We start from the raw sequence: 5632 nt of genomic DNA on the forward strand, positions 1-5632 counted from the left end.
CTTCCTCATTAGTTGTCTTGCTCAGCCATTGGTAAAAAAAAAAGGCAATACAGTCAAGGATAACATTTGGCTTTCTTTGGTACCTTTGAGGAAAGAATGAAACTATAAGATGGAATTATCACCATTATCTTCCCCTCTTCTGGACATACTAGTTACTGTGTCATCACTGTGCCCAAAATACCTGCGAGAACTTAAAGGGTGTGATTATTTATTTCACTCATGGTTTCAGGAGTTTAGTCCATGGTCAGTTGCCTCCATGTTTCTGTGTGAAAGGGAGTGTGTGGCTGAGGCTGTTTACCTCATGACCTCATGACAGTCAGAAAACAGAGTGTCGACATCATGGCCAACAGGAACCAGAGTACAGCCATAGCAGGAAGAAACCAGGGCAAGTTACAGCCCCCACAAACATGCCCCCCACCTACTTCCTCCCACCAGCCTTGCCTTCCACAGGGCCACCACCTCCTAATCGTCAATTCAAATTTTTTTCTTACTTTCATTTTATCATTTTTACATTTACTTACATGTGTATACATTGTTTGGGCCACCTCCCCCCTCCTCCCCGGCTCCCAGTCAATTCAAATTTTGAATTCATCAATGAATTAAACCATTCATTAGATCAGAGCCCTCGTGATCTAACTGGAAACACCCTCACAGACACAGCGGAAGGTGTGCTTTACTAATCCAATCAGTCGTCAATCAAAATCAAGCATCACACTAGTGAGCTGGTTTTTTAAGTGATACAGTTTAAACCAAGCAAGCATGGTGGTAAACACCCATAATCCCAGCATTCAGGACACTGAGGCAGGAGAATTCACGAATTCAAGGCCAATGTGAGCTCTAAATAAAATGTAATACTTTGGTTTATGTTAGTCATATTTTATGAGGCTTTTTTGCAGTGATGGGAATTGAACCCAGGGCCTTGTGTATGCTAGGCAAGTGCTCTATCACTGCCTTCATGCCCCAGACTTTCTTCTCCTTTTTATTATAAAAAAAATTATTAGGACATAGTCATTATATACGGGGGAATTATAGTGGCAATTCCGATTAGACTTACATTGTAAATTATTTACATTGCCCCCATCATCTCTCCTGCTCAACCCCCTCCCTGCCCCACTTAAAGAAATTGTGAGGGTCCCGGAAGGGCAGTCCTCCCCCGCCCCCTGCAAGTGGCCAGCGCGCCCCGGCCCTTCCCAGAAAGGGGCGTGGAGGGGCGTCTGCAGAGGCCCCGCGGATGCCTAAGTGACTGGCAGCCGCCGAGCCCGCCCAGGGCTGGTCCAGGCCTGCAGGGAACATGGGGTGCTGAAGGCGGGACTGTGCCCGGGCCTCACCGAGGAGATGGTCCAGCTTCTGAGGAGCGGTGGGATCAGGACAGTGGTGGATCTGGCAGTTGCAGACCTGGAGGAGATCACCCAGAAGTGTGGCTTGTCCTAGAAGGCCCTGGTCGCCCTGAGGCGGGTGCCACTGGCTCAGTTCTCAGCTTTCGGCTTGACTGGCGCTGACGTCCATGAGGAAGTGAAGACCTCCACTGCCATCCTGTCCACTGGCATTGGGAGTCTGGATAAACTTCCCGATGCTGGTCTCGATACTGGAGAAGTGACTGAAATTGTAGGAGCACCAGGTAGCAGCAAAACCCAGTTATGCCTTTGCGTGGCTGCACAGGTGGCCCACAGTCTGCAGCAGAATGTCCTATATGTTGATTCCAATGGAGGCCTGACAGCCTCCGGCCTCCTCCAGCTACTGCAGGCTGTGACCCAGGATGAAGAGGAACAGACAGCTGCTCTCCAGAGGATCCAGGTGGCGCAGTGACATCTTCCAGATGCTGGAAGTCCTGCAGGACCTCCGACATACTGTGGCCAAGCAGGTAATGGGTTCTTCAGGGACTGGGAAGGTGGTGGTGGTGGACTCGGTCACAGCGGTGGTCTCCCCACCCATGGGAGGTCAGCAGAGGGAAGGCCTGGCCTTGATGGTGCAGTCCCGGGAGCTGAAGACCCTGGCCCGGGACTTCGGCATGGCCGTGGTGGTGACCAACCACTTGACCCGAGACAGGGACAGTGGGAAGGTCAAACCTGCCCTCGGCTGCTCCTGGACCTTTGTGCCCAGGGTTCTATTAGACACTAAGGGGCAGGAGCATCAGGCAGCAGCCAGCGCACAGTGTGTCAGCCAACGGGATTCCAGGAGGTGGCAGACATTGGGACATGCAGCACTCCAGAGCAGAGCCCAGTGGTACAGGGAGAGGAGACATGACTGGTGCTGTTGATTGAGAAGGGGGAGGCACCAAAACCCCCACAACTTTCCCTCCCAGAAATACTGCTGCCCACTGCCACCCAGCACCTGGGACTGCAGAAGTGCTCAAGCTGGCCAGAAGAGAAGTCTCACCCTCTGGGGAAGCACATGAAGACACAGGCCAGAGAGGACGCTGCACTGGGAAGACCCAGCCATGTTGGTGCCAAGTTTCCTTCCACGGGTTCATCATCCCTGTTCCCACTGGGAGCCAAGTTCAACCTTGCTTGGGGCACCTCTGAAGAGGCACACCAGTGACAGGATGGATAGCACAGTGACTGAACCATGGAGACACTAGCTTCCTTTGTTTCCCTTCTCTATTTTTGGTTTTGGTCTCTGTTTTTCCATCTGTAAGATTAGCCTCCTTTTCCCTTAGCTTTATCTCTGAGTTATTGGGTAGAAATAACCTCATAAATGCAAAACTTTTTTTCATCTACATCCTGCTCTTAAAAATATATAAAAAGAATATTCCCTGAACTCAAAAAAAAAAAAGAAATTGTGAAAGGTTTCTTTGTTCTATGTCATATAAGTGTATGAAGTCCATCAACTATAAACCCTCACCTTAATCTTCTTCATTCACCCTCTCCCCTCCCACTAGTACCCCCACACATGCTGTTCCTATTTTACAGTCCTGCCTGTCTTTCTTTATTAATATTTAAGTTGATGTTCAAAGGGATTTCTCTATGTACCCCGCTGTGAGTGTACTTTACTTTGGTCCGTTCAACCCCTTCCATTACTCTCCCTTTCCCCTTTACCTCCCACCAACCCCCTTTTCCAACAGCTTTCAATAGACTTCCTTATATCCTCTGTCTTCACAGATGTTGATGCTCTATCATTCTCTTTTCCCTTTTCCTCCAAGTTCCCTGGAGTAGTTCCACTATTATAAACATGTTCTACATATGAGTTTGTATATGATCGTGCTTGTTTTTGCGTATATGGTTATCTTTGTATTTATCTTCCACCTATGAAAGAAAACATGTGGCCTTTGTGTTTCTGAGCCTGGCTAAGTTCACTTACCATGATGTCCTCCAATTACATCCATTTACCTTCAAACCCCATGTCATTATTCCTTATGGCTGAGTAAACTCCACTGTGTATATACCACATCTTCTTGATCCATTCATCAGTTGTAGGGCATCAGGGTTGTGTCCATAGCGTGGCTATTGTGGATAGTGCTGTGATGAACATCGGGGTACAGGTGTCTCTATTGTATCCTGACTTCCTTCCTTTAGGTGGATGCCCAGAAGCTGCATCACTGGATATGGCAGTTTTTGTTTTTTGTTTTTCTATATATTTATTTATTTATTATTTTTTCTGGCAATTCTGTCTTTAGCTTTTTGAGGAATCTCCATACTGCTTTCTATAGTGTTTGTACTAATTTGCATTCTCACCAATAATATATAAGGGTTCCCGTTTCGCTTCATCCTCCTTTTTATTTATTATTTTTTTAATGGTGTGGTATTAACAAGAGTACTATCCCCAAATCATCGGGATTTCTGATTTTCGTAACAAAACTTCCAGCAGTCCTGAAGACTTCTGGGAAATCCTTCAATGGAAAGAGAAAGGAATGTCCCTTCTCTGGAAAGCTGCTGGGTTATTCCTATCTGTTTAAAGGAGCCACCTGTAGCAAAGTGAGAGGCCACCGCAGCTGAGAATCACAGGCCCTCTTCTAATCCTCTGCTAGTTCCCACCTGCAGAGATGGCACTTGCTAATTTTTTGGCCTTTTTTTCTATTCCCAGCTCTCATTCTCCTTTTTGGAGACTGTGCTCAACCCCCTAAATTTGATCTGTCGCCTTTCTCTTGGTTAAGCCATTTGTGGAAAGCTCACATTTGTGGAAAGCTTAGTCCTTTAATACAGTGTTTGTTATCTGTGCGTTTACTAAGTAGTCCTTTGTGTTTACTAGAATTCAACTTGGGCCTGTGGTATTTGCCACCTTACCTCGTATTCTACATCACTTTAATGATTGTAAAATTAAAAGTCTTATTCACAGCTCAAGTGGTAGAACTCCTGCCTAGCAAGTGGCAAGGCCCCGAGTTCAAACTCCAGGACCACCAAAAAAAAGTAATAAAGTAAAAAAGTTATAGTAGGATAAAGTTGATTATTGAAGAAAACATATGTTTTCAAAAGACCCCCATCTCTGAACTAACCAGAGTACAATGGAATGGACGTGTGGCATAAGTGGTAGAGCACCTGCTTTAAAGTAAAAAAGTTATAGTAGGATAAAGTTGATTATTGAAGAAAACATTTGTATAAAGATAGGACAACCTAAGCATACACAGTTTATAAGGCCTCCAGCAGTGCCCAGCAATGCCTAGGTCTTTCCATTCTCTCTGCACTCATTCACTGACTCACCCAGAGCAACTTCCAGTGATCCCAGCTCCAGTCATGGCAGGTGCCCTAGACAGGTGGCCCATTTTTTCAAACCTTTTATGCTGATTTTTACTGTGCATTTCAATGTTTAGATACACAGATATCAACTATTATGCTATATTTGTCTATAGTATTCAGTATGTAACACTCTGTTCTTGGCTTCTCAACCACCTGAGCCAATTTCCCTAACAACTCCTCTCCTATAGTCGGAGCGACAGGCTCTAGCACACAGCTTGCGTGCATAGGAAGCTCTTCCATCTATGTTGGTGGAAGTGCACGCTGTGAGGTTTGCACAGCAATAAAGTCACCCAGCAATGCATGTCTCAGAGTATGTCGGCAAGCAATGGCTGTACATGTCCTGTGGCTTCTATCTCTCTGGAAAACCCTGACTACTACAGATTTGGGCACCAGGAGTGATTCTAGGACAGAATTTTAAGAATGAGTTTCCGAGTTGGTTTTGTATTTCCTGAATTGGGTTTGAGATTTTTGGAATTGATTCTTTAACCCAATTAGCCTTTAAAATGCTAAGGACTTGCTGGATACTGGTGGCTCATGATGGCTCATGCCTGTAATCCTAGCTACTTGGGAGGCTGAAAATCAGGAGGATCGCGGTTCAAGACCAACCTGGGCAATTAGTTCAAAAGACCCCCATCTCTGAACTAACCAGAGTACAATGGAATGGACGTGTGGCATAAGTGGTAGAGCACCTGCTTTGCAAGCGTGAAGTCCTGAGTTCAAGCCTCAGGTCCATCAAAAAAAGAGCGAGAGGGTGGTGGAGTGGCTTAAGTGATAGAGCATCTGCCTAGCAAGCATGAGGTCCTGAGTTCAACCCTAGAACCACAAAAAAAAAAAAAAATTGAGAGAAAGAACAATAAAAGAGACCAGGAACTTAGAAACTCAGTATATGATACTTTCAAACATTTGTGGAAAACAAATGGTTTCCATAATAACATTGGTTGGTTGGTTCCATATTGCTAGGC

The 5632-nt window shown here is 45.7% G+C and overlaps 1 pseudogene; it reads left to right on the forward strand.

The window, feature by feature from the left end:
• Positions 1-339: 339 nt before the first annotated feature.
• Positions 340-2324, forward strand: LOC141418510 (DNA repair protein RAD51 homolog 4 pseudogene; annotated as a pseudogene).
• The last annotated feature ends 3308 nt before the right edge of the window (positions 2325-5632 follow it).

This window comes from Castor canadensis, chromosome 17 (assembly GCF_047511655.1).
Source record: "Castor canadensis chromosome 17, mCasCan1.hap1v2, whole genome shotgun sequence".
NCBI classification, from domain to species: Eukaryota; Metazoa; Chordata; class Mammalia; order Rodentia; family Castoridae; genus Castor; species Castor canadensis.